This window comes from Heptranchias perlo, chromosome 1 (assembly GCF_035084215.1).
Source record: "Heptranchias perlo isolate sHepPer1 chromosome 1, sHepPer1.hap1, whole genome shotgun sequence".
Classification (NCBI taxonomy): Eukaryota; Metazoa; Chordata; class Chondrichthyes; order Hexanchiformes; family Hexanchidae; genus Heptranchias; species Heptranchias perlo.
The window spans coordinates 6,452,592-6,472,582 of NC_090325.1; the positions used below are offsets into that span (position 1 = coordinate 6,452,592).

At 44.4% G+C, this 19,991-nt stretch overlaps 1 long non-coding RNA gene across 1 annotated transcript in view; it reads left to right on the forward strand.

The window, feature by feature from the left end:
• The window catches only part of LOC137322702 (uncharacterized), a 98,682-nt gene that overhangs the window by 43,915 nt on the left and 34,776 nt on the right, over positions 1–19,991 (forward strand). The gene's annotated exons all lie outside the window — the stretch shown is intronic.

Sequence of the window (19,991 nt, forward strand, 5' to 3'; positions counted from 1 at the left end):
CTGCCGTTAATATCCACAAAGTCCCTTTTACACTGAACATTATTAAACATCGTGTTATGTTCCGCTAGCTTTTATTTCATAGATTTCTGTGTTCATATATAACATGACAAGAATGGACACAGAGAGACTTATAGAAACAGAGACCTATAGAAACAGAGAGACTTATAGACAGAGACCTATAGAAACAGAGAGACTTATAGACAGAGACCTATAGAAACAGAGACCTATAGAAACAGAGAGACATATAGACAGAGACCTATAGAAACAGAGAGACATGTAGACAGAGACCTATAGAAACAGAGAGACTTATAAACAGAGACCTATAGAAACAGAGAGACTTATAGACAGAGACCTATAGAAACAGAGACATATAGACAGAGACCTATAGAAACAGAGAGACTTTAGACAGAGACCTATAGAAACAGAGACATATAGACAGAGACCTATAGAAACAGACATATAGACAGAGACCTATAGAAACAGAGACATATAGACAGAGACCTATTGAAACAGAGAGACTTTAGACAGAGACCTATAGAAACAGAGACATATAGACAGAGACCTATAGAAACAGACATATAGACAGAGACCTATAGAAACAGAGACATATAGACAGAGACCTATAGAAACAGACATATAGACAGAGACCTATAGAAACAGAGACATATAGACAGAGACCTATAGAAACAGACATATAGACAGAGACCTATAGAAACAGAGACATATAGACAGAGACCTATAGAAACAGAGACATATAGACAGAGACCTATAGAAACAGACATATAGACAGAGACCTATAGAAACAGAGACATATAGACAGAGACCTATAGAAACAGACATATAGACAGAGACCTATAGAAACAGAGAGACTTATAGACAGAGACCTATAGAAACAGAGACATATAGACATAGCAACCGCAACCTGAGGCAGAGATTTACACGTCCACACGTATTAACATATCGCACACACACATATAGAAATTTATATATCCACAAATACATGCACACGGGCGTGCATTCATTCTTGCACATGTAGCTACACATTCCTTGTGTATATGGATGTACATACGCAGTCCGTTTATTGTATAATCACGTATATATAAATGTATATTCACAGGGTGTATGCAGGTATACGCCGTGCTCCTGTTCACGTACCTCACGCGCTCAGATATTTAACTTCTCAGAGGGCGGGTTTAAGGGATATTTTTATATTGGAGATTACACACAGAGTGAGAGGGAGAGAGAGACACGGGGGGAGAGAGGTGCTTTATTCTCAGCTCTGAGCTGGGGAGAAATCGAACCCACACTAGTGCCGTGTCCAGTGAAGTTAGGCAAGGAGGCAATTACGGTACTTGGAATAATCTGGACAGGGAACCACTCGCCCATCTCTCTCTCTCTCTCTCTGCACCCATCTCACGCCGGCTCTCACACTGTCTAATTCAGCACTCGCTGCTCCTATAACAGTTTATAGGAGCTCCTGTAACAGTTTATGCATCAATTAACAATACAAACATCAGAATCGATCGAACTATTTGCACGAATATATATATATATATATATGGAAGCTCTATATACAAACTGTAATATATATATATATACACACACATGAAACTTGTAATGCATATAATGTGTTGCAATTGTTTTTTTTTTGCTTTTTGTTTTACACACCCGTGGTGATTGCGAAAGCTTTCGAGGGATGCGAACCTTCGCAGTGCGGAGTCCCTGCTATCTCTCGCTGCTCCACTGACCTTGCGTTGCCCCGGGCTGTCAGTGAGAGTGTGGAGCGTGTTACAGGCCGATCAGTCACTATCAACACCCCCATCCAGCGGACACACGCGGGAGCGCAGCCCGGGCTCCTCATACACTCTCATCCCCAGCCCGCACCGTGCTCACTGAGCTCACACTCACTCACGCCCTCACGTTGACTTACACGGCGAAAGATCACACCCACAACGACTTACATTATTATAGGTCAAGCTCCACACTGATTTACACTCCCATCGATTCAAACTCACACTGATGTACACACTACAGATCACACACAGGCTGCTTTGCAGTGACATTGATCAAAAGCCGATTTACATTATTATAAGTCAATCACACTGATTGACACGATTATAGATCACACTCACACTAATTGGCACGATTATAGATCACACTCACACTGATTTACATGATTATACATCACACTCGCACTGATTGACACGATTATAATCACATGTACACTGATTGGCACGATTATAGATCACACTCACACTGATTTACATGATTATAATCACACTCACACTGATTTACATGATTATAGATCACACTCACACTGATTTGCAGTTTCGTTGATCACACTCACACCGATCTACACTACTGCAGATCACACTCACACTGATGTTTGAACACTCTCCGCACTAGTCTCTCCACTTTTACCATTTGTAAACAATGTCATCCAGAACACAGCTGACAAGCACACTAACATGGTGTGATACACACCTGCAGCTATACACAGGTATATACACATACACAGTTACAAACACATATACACAGGTGAACACATATACTGGGTGAATTTCTACATGGGTGCATCTCTACATCTACATATCATAGAATCTTACAGCACAGAAGGAGGCCATTCGGCCCATCATGCCTGTGCTGGCTCTTTGAAAGAGCTGTCTAATTTAGCCCCACTCCCCAGCTTTTTCCCCATAACCCTGCGATTTAGTCCCCTTCATGGCCAATTGCCTTTTGAAAGTTTCTATGGAATCTGCTTCCACCACTCATTCCAGATCTTAACAACCCTCCGCGTGAAAACATTTCTCCTCATTTCCCCTCTAGTTCTTTTGCCAGTTATTTTAAATCCGAAACCTCTGGTTACTGACCCACTTGCCAGAGGAAATAGTTTCTCCCTCCAATTCTATCAAAACTCCTTATAATTTTGAATACCTCTGTTGGTTCTCCCCTTAACCTTCTGTGCTCTGAGGAGAAACAACCCCAGCTTCTCCAGTCTCTCCATATAACTGAAGTCCCTCATCCCTGGTACCATTCTGGTAAATCTCTTCTGCATCCTCTCTAATGCCTTGACATCCCTCCTAAAGTGCGGTGCCCAGAATTGAACACAATACTCCAGCTGAGGCCTAACCAGTCATTTGTAAAGGTTTTGCATGACTTCCTTGTTTTTGTATTCAATGCTCCTATTTACAAAGCTAAGTGTCCCATACTCTTTCTTAACAGCCTTATCAGCTTGCCCTGCCACCTTCAAAGATTTGTGACTATGTATCCCCAGGTCCCTCTGCTCTTGCACTCCCCTCAAAATAGTACCATTATATCATATATATAAAAAAGTATGTGTTTATATACATGTGAGTATGTTTGTGTATCTATATATACATTGGTGTATGTGTGTGTATCTATATATATATGTTTGCATGTATATGTGAATCTGTATATCTCTGTAATCTCCTCTAACCCTACAACCATCTGAGATCTCTGCGCTCCTCCAATTCTGGCCTCTTGCACTTCCCTGATTTTCATCGCTCCACCATTGGCGGCCGTGCCTTCAGCCACCTGGGCCCTAAGCTCTGGAATTCCCTCCCTAATCCTCTCCGCCTCTCTCTCCTCCTTTAAGATGCCCCTTAAAACCTACCTCTTTGACCAAGCTTTTGGTCACCTGTCCTAATATCTCATGTGTCTAAGTGTCAAATATTGTTTGATAATCACTCCTGTGAAGCTCCTCGGGATGTTTTACTACGTTAAAGGCACAGTAAAAATGCAAGTTGTTGTCGTTGTGTGTATATGTTTGTGTTTCTGTATATATGTATATATTTGTGTGTGTGTTTGTATATAGATCAATGTGTGTGTGAATCTGTATATATTTAGTCTGTATATCAGTTTATATTTAGTATGTGCATCTGTATATATTTAGTGTGTATCTGTATATATTTAGTCTGTATATCAGTTTATATTTAGTATTTGCATCTGTATATATTTAGTGTGTATCTGTATATATTTAGTCTGTATATCAGTTTATATTTAGTATTTGCATCTGTATATATTTAGTGTGTATCTGTATATACTTCGTGTATCTGTGTACATTTAGTGTGTGTTTCTGTATATATTTAGTGTGTGTATCTGTATATATGCATGTTACAGTATATCAATGTGAATGTGAGCTGTTTTCTTGGTGACTTTTGGTTTATGAATGGTAGCAATGGGAAGGCTTGTATATGTACCAGTGACACAATGTGTCAGTGTGCAATCGATTGCTGTGCCCGAGTTATCTGACTGAGTCGGTTTTAATGGGCGGCAGTGTCCCCTGTGCTCGGGAGGGAGGTTCCAGCCAATCCACCTGCTACTGTGGCTTTTGCCAAAAGGTACACTTGTGTTGTCGGTGAGGACAAGAATCAGTGTTGGCATGTGATGCCCCCCACTGCCAAATAGACTTGCCCGCAGACACTGTTAAAAGAAATAATCTCTTGGCCAATTTATCAGCACCTGAGGAATTGTCCCTAGCTGGAGTCTGTCTTGGTGATGTGGAGATGCCGGTGGACAAATGTAAGGAATCTTACAACACCAGGTTATAGTCCAACACTAACCAATAGACTATAACCGAGTCTGTCTTCAGGGAGGGATGATGTGGAGGAAGAGAAACTAACAAAGAAAATGAAGATTCATTCTTTTTCTCGCCTCGCCGCCCCGCCCCTCCACATTTCAAATCAAAATCCTTTCCCGGCTGCTAGGGGTTAATAACAATAAATAAAAGGGCCTGGTGGCGTGTCTCTCTGTCTCTTTGTACATTTTTTTTTGGTCGAGGACTTTGTGCTGAACTGGGATTGCAGAGAATTGAATGGGGTCCCTCTCAGCCGCCTCTCGAGTAGCAAGGCAGTTAGAGCAACTCCGAGGAAGTACATCACTGAAACCAGCCCCACCATTATCACTGCATTTTACACTCCCTCTGATTCATAGCGAAATAAACTGAGAAAGAAAAATATTTTTGAGAGGTGAGTTTCTTTAAAAAGATGGGAGGGACGCAGGAGAATTTGTTTTAGAGAATGTTGTTTTCAATGAGCGACACAAGGGTCACAGGTTTCATATCAGACACCCCACGTGGAATTTTATTTTGTTTTTACATTTATGGCGTTTAGTTTTTTATGGATTTTAATAAATCAAATTCGGTCAAAGTTCAGTTACGAAAGGAAATGAAGATAAACAAATGAACACTACTTCAAATAAAAGTGAATATTATTCAAAGCGGCAGGTTTAAGGATAGAATAATTCCCCAGTCCCACAGTGCCCAGGATGTATTATTTTTTATCTTTACAGGGGATGGACATTTCCCTAGGTATGTACCGACCTGTCTCTCTCTCTCTCTCTCTCCATTTATCCACCTGTCCATCCGCCCGTCCATATGATATCCACACCAATCAGACACCTCTGTATCTATCTGTTAATCTCCGTATCTGTCTATATATGTATATTTAACTTTGATCTAGCTATGTATCTTTTTATGTAGGTAGCTATCTATCTGTCTCCATCTATCTGTATATCTAACAATCTATATAACAACGATGTATCTACAGGTATATTTAACCATTTATCTATCGATCTGTGTCTGTCTATCTAGCTATCTACCCTCTGTCTGTCTATCTATCTACCTGTCTGTCTATCTGTCTGTCTGTCTACCTGTCTATCCATATATCTGTCTAGTCATGTATCGGTCTGTCTACCTGACCATTGATCTATTTATTTGTCTATGTAACCATCTGTCTATCTAATATTTATCTATCTATCTTATCATCTATCTGTCATAGAGACATATACATACAGGCACCGAGACACACACATGTACAGACATAGAGACATGCATACACTGACACACACACATAAAGACCTAAGACACAGACACGAACAGACACAGAGACACATACATACAGGCACTGAGACACACATACACTGAGACACACACACATACACTGAGATACACATACATACACTGAGAGACATATACAGACACTGAGACACACATACAGGCATAGAGACACACACGAACAGACACAGAGACACATACATACAGGCACTGAGACACACACGTACAGGCATAGAGACACACATACACTGAGACACACATACAGACACTGAGATACACATACATACACTGAGAGACATATACAGACACTGAGACACACACATACAGGCATAGAGACACACATACACTAAGACACACACGAACAGACACAGAGACACATACATACGTCTCTATGGATACACTCAGACACATGAACACACTGGGAGACACATGGACACCATCAGACACAGACACAGTCAGACACAGTACACACAAACACACACACACACGTGCTCCATTAACACACTCGCTCATCTCTCTGACACACACAGAGACCAGCCTCTGCACTATTAAAGTGCCAGTCCATTGAAGATATTGGCGTGGAATGCCGCACAACACAATCTTACAGGAGACACCAGCCCACTTACTTTAAACAAGTGCATCACCTCCATCCGCCGATAACAGCCCAGAGCGGGGTTTAGATAAGTGGACGGAGCCGTGTTGCACGGACCCCGTCTCACACTCACACTCGTGCATCCTTCACACTATCCGCCGGCTCGAATTCAAAATCACACCGGGGCTCAACTCAATTCCGACCTTCCTCCTTACTCCAATCCCTTTCATTTTGCTAAATATCCCCCCCACCCCCACCCACCCATGAATATATATCAAACACACACACACACACACATACAGGACTCTCGAACTTACTAGCGCAGATATGCGCTTTAAACAAATGTTTAGTGAATGAATGTTGTGCTCCGGGCGTGTGATACGGGGAGAGTGTGATACGGGGAGAGTGTGATACGGGGAGAGTGCAGACATCAGGGACAGGAATATGATCAGAAACACACAGCACCTGAGAGAGAGAAAGGACAGATTCAGGCGGCGAGACACTCCCCTGGGGATATTTAAGCTGACTCTCTATATCCAGGTGCGTTAGGTGATTCAAACACCTCCTGTCCTTATTTCAGCTTCTCCTGTTTATTCCCTTTTTTAAATGCTGTTTTTATTATTGTATTCTGTCGGGGGGGGGTGGGGGGGTGGTGTGACTGGGAACCCCCGGGGTGTGATGTGGGTATTCAGTTAATGGGACTGTCTAACACAGGGAGGGGGGATTTACCTGCTTTTCTTCTCGAGCTGTGAGTGTGTGAAAAGTTTACAGAAAACTTTTCCTTTTGTTATTTTCTGCGCTCCGGGGAGCCCACCCACCCAGGTAGAGGTGTGTCGCGGGGTGTTAATCTGATGGTCTTTGGGCCTTCTCTCTCTCTCTCTCTCTCACTCTCCAATTCCTTAAATGCAGTTTGATTCTGGATAAGATCTGTTCAATGGTCAGTGCGCCCCCAATATCTCCTCGGGATTTTTTTAACCGATTCATTAACTCTCAAAGAGTTGGCTCATTTTTTCTACATAGAAACCGGTGTTAAAGGCTGTGTTGCATTAAAACGAAGGCAGCGCCGATTATCTCCGATATCACAGAGCTGTATCTCTGGACCTGTGTGTCTGTACATCTCTGTGTATCTCTATCCTCGTGTGTCTATATATCCGTGTGTCTGGTGTATCCCAGTGGGTTTGGCTCTCTATCTCCGTGTGTCTGTCTGCGTATCCTTCTGTGTGACACACAGGGATACAGACACACGGATATATAGACACAGGGATACAGACACACGGGTATATAGAGAGACGGGGTACAGACACAGATATATAGAGACACAGGGATACAGACACACGGATATATAGAGAGACGGGGTACAGACACAGATATATAGAGACACAGGGATACAGACACACAGATATATAGAGACACAGGGATACAGACAGACACAGGGATACAGACACACGGGTATATAGAGAAACAGGGATACACAGGGTATCAAATTTTGTTTGATAATCACTCCTGTGAAGCACCTTGTTTTACTATGTTAAAGGCGCTATATAAATGCAGGTTGTTGTGTATCTGTGTTTCAGTCTGTGTATCTCTGTGTCAGACTGTGTTTCTCTGTGTTTCAGACTGTGTTTCTCTGTGTTTCAGTCTGTGTATCTCTGTGTCAGACTGTGTATCTCTGTGTCAGACTGTGTTTCTCTGTGTTTCAGACTGTGTATCTCTGTGTTTCAGTCTGTGTATCTCCTTGTGTCAGACTGTGTATCTCTGTGTCAGACTGTGTTTCTCTGTGTTTCAGACTGTGTTTCTCTGTGTTTCAGTCTGTGTATCTCCTTGTGTCAGACTGTGTATCTCTGTGTCAGACTGTGTTTCTCTGTGTTTCAGTCTGTGTATCTCTGTGTTTCAGTCTGTGTATCTCCTTGTGTCAGACTGTGTATCCCTGTGTTTCAGACTATTTGGTACTTAAAGTTTTACAACATTTAATGATATATTCTAGGTTCAATGTTACTCCTGATTCAGTGAAAGTTCTGCATGTATTCCTAGTAAGATCAGGCCGGATACAAGCGCGCTTCCCTGATACCTGTTCAAAATCACCTAGTCCCACTCGGTCCGAACTGAAAGCGGCTGTACTGGGGTTCGGACCCGGAGTAGGGCGGGTGCTGGTGGGATATATATGGACTGTGCCTCCTCTCCCCAAGGTCAATGGATGTCTCATATTAAATCATTAGGTCAGATTGAAAATTCAAAGGGACAGAAAGCGCAAAATCCAACCCACCAGTCAGGGAGCCGGGTTCTCATGGAATCCTGAAACGGATTGACTCTTTGAGACACTTGTCCCTACATTACAACACTGACTACACTTGGAAAAGTATTTCATTGGCTGTAAAGCGCTCTGGGACATCCTGAGGTCGTGAAAGTCGCGCTATAAATACAAGTTCTTTCTTAATAGTGTTTTTTTAAAAAAAGATCTTACAAGTGAGTTTAAGATTGAATCAAATTCTCTGACAGACACCCTTAATCTTATATTTCCACTGACTGTTCCCCCGTGCCCCCGTTCCCTTCCCCTCTCCCCTTCACCCGGTCGCTATTTGAACCCAGACGGGACACATCCACCATTTCTCAGTTCCCATGGACCAGAGTAACCTCCTTCCCCTCACCGTGTCTGCATTTTTTTTTTCGTTTCTGCCTGTTACAGCGAGCTAAAATTCCCCTCCAAGCGCCTTGCACCTGTCACGGCCGATGTATAAAAGCGGGGAATATATATATATATATATATTTTTGAGGCCGTGAGAGCCATTTGCGAATCTGCATTTTTTTTTAAAAAAAACATAAATAGAAAATCAAAACGACTTTTTAAAAAATAAGACACGGTTTTAATTCGTTTCTTATGATATAAAACCCTGTGCAGTTCAGAAAACAAATCCAATCCGGGGAATATTCGTTCCTTAAAATAAAAACTATCCCGATTATAATTCTAGAATTAAACGCGGCGAAACGAAAAAATAAGTTTAAATCGTTAATATTTCTATACAGCTCGGCGAATATTTTTTAAATCGAACAAATTGAAAGCTTGAGGGGAAAAGGTCAGTGCTCAATCGGTGGTGACTCACCCCCACCTGGTAAAGTCTGTGCCCGCTGATTTCTGCCGCACACACTCGACCGTCTTGTCGTATTTTAATTATTACGATTAATTTTTTTTTAAGAGGCTAAAAATTCAAAATATAGAACTGATTTTTTCCCATTTATATATATACAGAACTTCAACTGTTAGTTCCCACCTCCTGGATGACGTCTCTGTCTGTCCTCTCTCTCTCTCTCTGTCTTGTCAATTCATGAATATTCAAGCCTTTAAAATGTTTGGCTTTTTGCAAAATAACAAGACACTTGCAAATGGCTTTTGGATTAAATGACTGAGCCTTTCATTCCCGGCTCATACACCACGAGAATTCAGAACGGGGCTATAAATTGGTCTTTATTCAGCTATTTATTTAAAATAAGTAAACGGGAGAGCGTTTGCCCCCCTTTTAGTTTCGAGCGGAGCTCAATTACAATTTGAAATAAATTGTATTGCGTTGTCCTCTCTCTCTCTCTCTCTATTCTGTTCAAACACTCGGAAAGGTCGGAGTGCATAACTTTTTGGTTGTTGATGCTGTTTTTGTTTTTTGCTAACTGTTTCAATCGAGTCAAGTACCTTCACTAAAGGGATAGAGCAACTCTCCAACTCCCCAGTCCCTCGTAGTCAGACTGAACGCAACAAGCTTTTTTAAAGGTACTTTTCGTTTTTGCAAGTGTTTTTTTCCCTCTCTCTCGCCATCTCAGCACGTTTTAGGAGATATTTATTATGCGTTTATTTATTTCCAATTTATTGATCTACACGTTATTTTTTTCCCCAATATTTCCCCTCCTCGGTTACTCTCCAAACCCCTCCTGTCTAAACCCCTCCTTACTATTTCCATCGCTCCCTACTCTACTGCCCCCCCCCCTTTCTAGCCTCTCCCTGCTGCTCCCCTCCTCTGCATCCGTCTCTAAGGTGAATAATACACAGAACCAGAGTACATTAAATGAGTAAATCTGTCCCAGCAACTTGTAACTGAAATTCGATTTCTCTATGCCTGGATATCCATCTATTCCTTACTGGGAAGTTTGTCTGTAAACACAGCTTTTTGTTAAGAGTGGGGTGGGGTGAGGGTTGTTTATTGTATTTGCCAGGATCTCATTGTGTGTGTGTGTGTGTGAGTGTAAGTTATGCGCGTGCTGGGATTCACATGTGTCTCTGCGTTTAGCTCTGTGCCCGTGTGAAATTAAAATTTTTAAATATAGAAAATGCTGGAATGCAGAGCGGGCGGGCGACCCTCCGGAGAGAGAAAAGGCCAATATGAGTATGGGCCCTTCACCAGGATCTGTGTTTGTCTGTATAACTCTATGTGTGTTTGTTTGCATGTAATTGTGTTTGTATATGACGGCATGTTTGTGTATAATTGTGTGCAAGTTTGTATATAAGCCTGTGTTTGTATATGATCGAGTGCATATTTGCCCATCACTGTGTGTAATTGCGTGTTTGTATATGACCATGTTTGAATCTAAGTGTATTTTTATGACCATATGTTTGTACATAACTGTGCATGCTTTATGTAATTGTGTTTGTATATGGCTGTGTGTGAATGTTTTATGTAATTACATTTGTATATGATTGTGTGCATGCTTTATGTAATTGTGTTTGTATATGACTGTGTGTGAATGTTTTATGTAATTACATTTGTATATGACTGTGTGCATGCTTTATGTAATTGTGTTTGTATATGACTGTGAATGTTTTATGTAATTGCATTTGTATATGACTGTGTGCATGTTTTATGTAATTGTTTTTGTATATGATTGTGTGTGAATGTTTTATGTATTTGTGTGTTTGTATGACTGTGTACGTTTTATGTAATTGTGTTTGTCTAGAACTGCACACGGTTTATACATAATTGTGTGTGTTTGTACATAACAGTGTGTTTGTAAATAACCATGTGTTTGTGTATGACTGTGTGTTAGTATATGATTGTGTGTGGTTGTGCATAACCACATGTGTGTTTGTATATGATTGTGTTTGTATATGATTGTAGTAGTATATGACCGCATATGTTTGTATATATAACCATGTGAATTGTATATGATTGTGTGTTTGTACATGATTGTATTAGTATATAACCATATTTGTATGATTGTAGTAGTATATGGCTGTATGTGTGTTTGTATATAACTGTGTGTTTGTATATGATTGTGTGTTTGTATATGATTGTATTCGTATATAAACCATGTTTGTATATGATTGTAGTAGTACATAGCTGTATGTCTCTGTATATGACTGTATTAGTATATAACCGTGTGTATGACCGTGTATGTGTTCTATATGACCGTGTGTGTTTGTATATGATTGTATTAGTATATGACTGCGTGTGCTTATATGTGACTGAACCAGCCTGTTTCACTTCATCTCTCTTCCCTCCATAAAGAATTACGTTCTGTCAAATCAACATTTCAGACAAAAAACACTTGACACAAGATTTTAAAACTGTCGGCTGAATTTTATTGTGGGAATGTTTTTTTAAATGCTGAATAATATGCTCATTTTAAAACAAAAATCCCTACAGTTGGTACCAGGGTCGGTGCCCTTAATAAATCAGTGAGTGGACGAACAAAAAAAAAATATTTGCAAAAAATAAGAACAAAGATAGAGGATGAGAGCTCGGTGCGGAGCTGATCATCAGGATCCAGTTATTGGGCGGTGCGATCCCACTCCCCCCGCCATAGGTCGTGGATTAAATAACAGGCTGGAAAACATCCCAACATTACAGCCCGCCCCATCTCTGCAGACACCGAGTCACAGCCCATGGTTTCACTGGGGGGTATTGCTCACTGTCTGCTGGCCCGTTCGGTAATGGTTCGTTTTACCGACGAATCCCAGAATGTTTAAAATCGGGTTCTTCTAATCAAAGAAAAGGCGCAAGATAAATTTCCAGGTGAGAGAGAGCGCGGTGGTCTCACCTCAATCCGAGTCTGCTCTTTAAACTGATTGAGATTTTAAAAAATAGAGAAATTCCCATGTGACAGACACACTCCCACATCACAGAGAGACCCTCCCACATCAGAGACCCTCCCACATCAGAGACCCTCCCGCATCACAGAGAGACCCTCCCACATCACAGAGAGACCCTCCCACATCACAGAGAGACCCTCCCACATCAGAGACCCTCCCACATCACAGAGAGACCCTCCCACATCAGAGACCCTCCCGCATCACAGAGAGACCCTCCCACATCACAGAGAGACCCTCCCACATCAGACACCCTCCCACATCACAGAGAGACCCTCCCACATCAGAGACCCTCCCGCATCACAGAGAGACCCTCCCACATCACAGAGAGACCCTCCCACATCAGAGACTCTCCCGCATCACAGAGAGACCCTCCCACATCAGAGGGACCCTCCCACATCACAGAGAGACCCTCCCACATCACAGAGAGACCCTCCCACATCAGAGACCCTCCCACATCACAGAGAGACCCTCCCACATCACAGAGAGACCCTCCCACATCATAGAGAGACCCTCCAGCATCAGAGAGACCCTCCAGCATCACAGAGAGACCCTCCCGCATCATAGGGAGACCCTCCCGCATCAGAAAGACCCTCCCGCATCAGAGAGAGACCCTCCCGCATCAGAGAGAGACCCTCCCACATCATAGAGAGACCCTCCTGCATCAGAGAGAGACCCTTCCACATCCAAGAGAGACCCTGCCGCATCAGAGACCCTCCCGCATCATAGAGAGACCCTCCCACATCAGAGACCCTCCAGCATCATAGAGACCCTCCCACATCAGAGACCCTCCAGCATCATAGAGAGACCCTCTCACATCAGAGTCCCTCCCACATCAGAGGGAGACCCTCCCACATCAGAGAGAGACCCTCCCAAACCAGAGATCCTCCCACATCAGAGAGAGACCCTCCCGCATCAGAGACCCTCCCACATCATAGAGAGACCCTGCTGCATCAGAGAGAGACCCTCCCGCATCATAGAGAGACCCTCCCACATCAGAGTCCCTCCCACATCAGAGAGAGACCCTCCCACATCAGAGAGAGACCCTCCCAAACCAGAGATCCTCCCACATCAGAGAGAGACCCTCCCACATCAGAGAGAGACCCTCCCACATCAGAGAGAGACCCTCCCACATCAGAGACCCTCCCACATCAGAGAGAGACCCTCCCACATCAGAGAGAGACACTGGGACAGACACCCTCCCACATCAGACACACTCCCACATCACAGAGAGACCCTCCCAAATCAGAGACCCTCCCACATCACAGCAAGACTCGCCCACATCCGAGACCCTCCCTCATCACAGAGAGATCCTCCCGCATCAGAGAGACCCTCCCACATCACAGAGACACCCTCTCACATCAGAGAGAGAGACCTTCCCACATCAGAGAGAGACCCTCCCACTTCAGAGACCCTCCCACATCACAGAGAGACCCTCCCACATCAGAAACCCTCCCACATCAGAGAGACCCTCCCACATCACAGAGACCCTCACACATCAGAGAGAGACCCTCCCACATCACAGAGAGACCCTCCCACATCAGAAACCTTCCCATATCAGAGACCCTCCCACATCAGAGACCCTCCCACATCACAGAGAGACCCTCCCACAACAGAGAGAGACCTTCCCGCGTCAGAGCGACCCTCCCGCATCAGAAACCCTCCCACATCAGAGAGAGACCCTCCCATATCACAGAGAGACCCTCCCACATCAGAAACCCTCCCACATCAGACCCTCCCACATCACAGAGAGACCCTCCTGCATCACAGAGACCCTCCCGCATCAGAGAGAGACCCTCCCACATCAGAAACCCTCCCACTTCAGACGCTCCCGCATCACAGAGAGACCCTCCCGCATCAGAGAGAGACCCTCCCGCATCACAGAGAGACCCTCCCGCATCAGAGAGACCCGCCCACATCAGAGAGAGACCCTCCCATATCACAGAGAGACCCTCCCACATCAGAAACCCTCCCACATCAGAGACCCTCCCACATCAGAGACCCTCCCACATCACAGATATCAACCGGAGTATCTGCTTTGCCCATTACATGACATTCTCTGCTCTCTCACCGACTGACTGCCTCTCCACTCGGTTACATTGGTCGGATTGATATCACTGGCACGTTCCTGAACTAAAGCTGTCTCTCACTCTTATTTTACTCTACCATCTAACAAAGGTCCTGAATCCCTTTCTGGAGAGTGGTTCAGAGATTTAATGTCAAATTCATTAATAGTGTGCTATCAACAGAGATAGTTAGAGAGATAGATAGAGATAGATTGAGAGACAGAGAGATTTGTAGATATATAGACAGATAGATAGGCAGACAGACAAGCAGACAGACACAGAAAAATACACACTGAGTGACAGAAAAATACACACCTAATTAGTTAACCAAATATATAATATAGAGGTACATAAATATATAATGAGGCAGATATATAAAGAAAGAGCAGATATGTCAACAGAGAGATAAAGACATAGGCAGACTCAGAAACAGACAGATCACAGAATCATAGAATGAGAATACAGCACTGAAGGAGAACATTCGGCCCATCATGCCTGTGCTGGCTCTTTGAAAGAGCTGTACAATTAGACCCATTCCCCTGCCCTTTCCCCATAGCCCTGTAATTTCCTCCCCTTCAAGTATTTATTCAATTCCCTTTTGAAAGTTACTATTGAATCTGCTTCCACCGCCCTTTCAGGCAGTGCATTCCAGATCATAACAACTCACTGCGTAAAAAAATATTTCCTCATGTCGCCTCTGGCTCCTTTGCCGATCACCTTAAATCTGTGTCCTCTGGTTACTGACCCTTCTGCCACTGGAAACAGTTTCTCCTTATTTACTCTATCTGGGTACGGCAGCATAGTGGTTATGTGACTGGACGAATAATCCAGAGTCATGAGTTCAAATCCCACCATGGCAGCTGGGGAATTTAAAATCAATTAATTAAATAAAATCAGGAATTAAAATACTAGTATCAGTAACGGTGGCCATGAAACTATCGGATTGTCGTAAAAACCCTCTGGTTCACTAATGCCCTTTAGGGAAGGAAACCTGCCGTCCTTATCCGGTCTGGCCGAGATGTGACTCCAGACCCACAGCCAATGTGGTTGATTCTTAATTGCCGTCTGAAATGGCCGAGCAAGCTACTTAGTTGTAAAATCTCGCTACAAAAAGTCATAATAAGAATAAAACCGGATGGACCACCCGGCATCAGACCACTAGGCACAGGACATGACAACGGCAAACCAAGCCCGGTCGACCCTGCAAAGTCCTCCTCACTAACATCTGGGGACTTGTGCCAAAATTGGGAGAGCTGTCCCACAGACTAGTCAAGCAACAGCCTGACATAACCATACTCACAGAATCATACCTTTCAGCCAACGTCCCAGACTCTTCCATCACCATCCCTGGGTATGTCCTGTCCCACCGGCAGGACAGACCGACCAGAGGTGGCGGTACAGTGATATACAGTCAGGAGGGAGTGGCCCTGGGAGTCCTCAACATTGACTCTGGACCCCATGAAATCTCATGGCAGCAGGTCAAACATGGGCAAGGAAACCTTCTGCTGATTACCACCTACCGCCCTCCCTCAGCTGATGAATCAGTCCTCCTCCATGTTGAACACCACTTGGAGGAAGCACTGAGGGTAGCAAGAGCACAGAATGTACTCTGGGTGGGGGACTTCAATGTCCATCACCAAGAGTGGCTCGGTAGCACCACTACTGACCGAGCTGGCCGAGTCCTGAAGGACATAGCTGCTAGACTGGGCCTGCGGCAGGTGGTGAGCGAACCAACATGAGGGAAAAACTCCTTGACCTCATCCTCACCAATCCACCTGTCGCAAATGCATCTGTCCATGACAGTATTGGTAGGAGTGACCACCGCACAGTCCTCGTGGAGACAAAGTCCCGTCTTCACACTAAGGACACCATCCAACGTGTTGTGTGGCACTACCACTGTGCTAAATGGGATAGATTCAGAACAGATCTAGCAGCTCAAAACTGGGCATCCATGAGGCGCTGTGGGCCATCAGCAGCAGCAGAATTGTATTCCAGCACAATCTGTAACCTCATGGCCCGGCATATTCCTCACTCTACCATTACCAACAAGCCAGGGGATCAACCCTGGTTCAATGAGGAGTGTAGAAGAGCACGCCAGGAGCAGCACCAAGCGTACCGAAAAATGAGGTGCCAACCTGGTGAAGCTACAACTCAGGACTACATGCATGCTAAACAGCGGAAGCAACATGCTATAGACAGAGCTAAGCGATTCCACAACCAACGGATCAGATCAAAGCTCTGCAGTCCTGCCACATCCAGTCGTGAATGGTGGTGGACAATTAAACAACTAACGGGAGGAGGAGGCTCTGCAAACATCCCCATCCTCAATGATGGCAGAGTCCAGCACGTGAGTGCAAAAGACAAGGCTGAAGCGTTTGCAACCATCTTCAGCCAGAAGTGCCGAGTGGATGATCCATCTCAGCCTCCTCCCGATATCCCCACCATCACAGAAGCCAGTCTTCAGCCAATTTGATTCACTCCACGTGATATCAAGAAATGGCTGAGTGCACTGGATACAGCAAAGGCTATGGGCCCCGACAACATCCCGGCTGTAGTGCTGAAGACTTGTGCTCCAGAACTAGCTGCACCTCTAGCCAAACTGTTCCAGTACAGCTACAACACTGGCATCTACCCGACAATGTGGAAAATTGCCCAGGTATGTCCTGTCCACAAAAAGCAGGACAAATCCAATCCGGTCAATTACCGCCCCATCAGTCTACTCTCAATCATCAGCAAAGCGATGGAAGGTGTCGTCGACAGTGCTATCAAGCGGCACTTACTCACCAATAACCTGCTCACCGATGCTCAGTTTGGGTTCCGCCAGGACCACTCGGCACCAGACCTCATTACAACCTTGGTCCAAACATGGACAAAAGAGCTGAATTCTAGAGGTGAGGTGAGAGTGACTGCCCTTGACATCAAGGCAGCATTTGACTGAGTGTGGCACCAAGGAGCCCTAATAAAATTGAAGTCAATGGGAATCAAGGGGAAATCTCTCCAGTGGCTGGAGTCATACCTAGCACAAAGGAAGATGGTAGTGGTTGTTGGAGGCCAATCATCTCAGCCCCAGGACATTGCTGCAGGAGTTCCCCAGGGCAGTGTCCTGGGCCCAACCATCTTCAGCTGCTTCATCAATGACCTTCCCTCCATCATAAGGTCAGAAATGGGGATGTTCGCTGATGATTGCACAGTGTTCAGTTCCATTCGCAACCCCTCAGATAATAAAGCAGTCCGAGCCCGCATGCAGCAAGACCTGGACAACATCCAGGCTTGGGCTGATAAGTGGCAAGTAACATTCGCGCCAGACAAGTGCCAGGCAATGAATATCTCCAACAAGAGAGAATCCTGCCCTTGACATTCAACGGCATTACCATCGCCGAATCCCCCACCATCAACATCCTGGGGGTCACCATTGACCAGAAACTAAACTGGACCAGCCATATAAATACTGGGGCTACAAGAGCAGGTCAGAGGCTGTGTATTCTGCGGCAAGTGACTCACCTCCTGACTCCCCAAAGCCTTTCCACCATCTACAAGGCACAAGTCAGGAGTGTGATGGAATACTCTCCACTTGCCTGGATGAGTGCAGCTCCAACAACACTCAAGAAGCTCGACACAATCCAAGACAAAGCAGCCCACTTGATTGGCACCCCATCCACCACCCTAAACATTCACTCCCTTCACCACTGGCGCACTGTGGCTGCAGTGTGTACCATCCACAGGATGCACTGCATCAACTCGCCAAGGCTTCTTCGACAGCACCTCCCAAACCCGCGACCTCTATCACCTAGAAGGACAAGAGCAGCAGGCACATGGGAACAACACCACCTGCACTTTCCCCTCCAAGTCACACACCATCCCGACTTGGAAATATATCGACGTTCCTTCATCGTCGCTGGGTCAAAATCCTGGAACTCCCTACCTAACAGCACTGTGGGAGAACCTTCACCACACGGACTGCAGCGGTTCAAGAAGGCGGCTCACCACCACCTTCTCAAGGGCAATTAGGGATGGGCAATAAATGCCGGCCTCGCCAGCGACGCCCACATCCCATGAACGAATAAAAACAAAACTCTATCAAAACCATTCATAATTTTGAACACCTCGATTAAATCTCCTCTTAACCTTCTCTGACCTAAGGAGAACAACCCCAGCTTCTCCAATCTCTCCACATAACTGAAGTCCCTCATCCCTGGCACCATTCTGGTAAATCTCTTCTGCACCCTCTCTCAGGCCTTGACATCCTTCCTAAAGTGCGGTGCCCAGAATTGGACACAATACTCCAGCTGAGGTCTAACCAGTGTTTTATGAAGGTTTAGCCTAACTTCTTTGCTTTTGTACTCTATGCCTCTATTGATAAAGTCCAGGATCCCATGTGCATTTGTAACAGCCTTCTCTACTTGTTCGGCCACCTTCAAAGATTTGTGTATGTGCACCCATAGGTCTCTCTGTTCTTGCATCCCCTTTTAGAATTGTACCATTTAGTTTATATTGCCTCTCCTCATTCTTCCTTCCAAAATGTATCACTTCACACTTCTCTGCGTTAAATTTCATCTGCCATGTGTCCGCCCATTTCACCAGTATGTCTATGTCCTCCTGAAGTCTGTTACTGTCCTCCACATTGTTTACTACATTTCTGAGTTCCTATCTATACGCAAATGCAAAATACTACGGATTCTGGAAATCTGAAATGAAAACAGAAAATGCTGGAAACACTCAGCAGGTCAGGCAGCATCTGTGGAGAGAGAAACAGAGTTAACCTTTCGGGTCGAAGACCTTTCATCAGAACTGGAAGATGTTCGAGATTTAATAGTTTTCAAGCAAGTACAGAGCCAGAGAAAAGGAGGGGGGATGGGAGGGAGTAAAGAACAAAGGGAAAGGCATGTGATAGGGTGGAGGGCAGGAGTGATTAAATGACAAAAGGGAAGATGGTGCAAGGCAAGGAGGGTGGGAATGGGACAAATATAGAAACAAAAGATGGGTCCACCCTTTGTGTGAAGTGCTTCCTGACATCACCCCGAATGACCCCGCTCTAATTTTAAGGTTATGCCCCCTTGTTCTGGACTCCCCACCAGAGGAAATAGTTTCTATCTACCCTATCAAATCCTTTAATCACCTTAAACACCTCAATTAGATCACCCCTTAATCTTCTACTCTCAAGGGAACACAAGCCCAGCCTGTCCTCGTAATTTAACCCTTTTGACCCCGGTATCATTCTGACAGAATGAACATTGACAGGCACATAATTAGATAGAATGATGAAAATATTAATACAGATAGACAGACAGATACATGATATAAGTAGACTGAGATGAAAAGATAGGTAGATAGATAGATAGACAGACAGACAGACAGATAGATAGACAGACAGACAGCTAGGTAGATAGACAGATAGATAGATAGATAGATAGA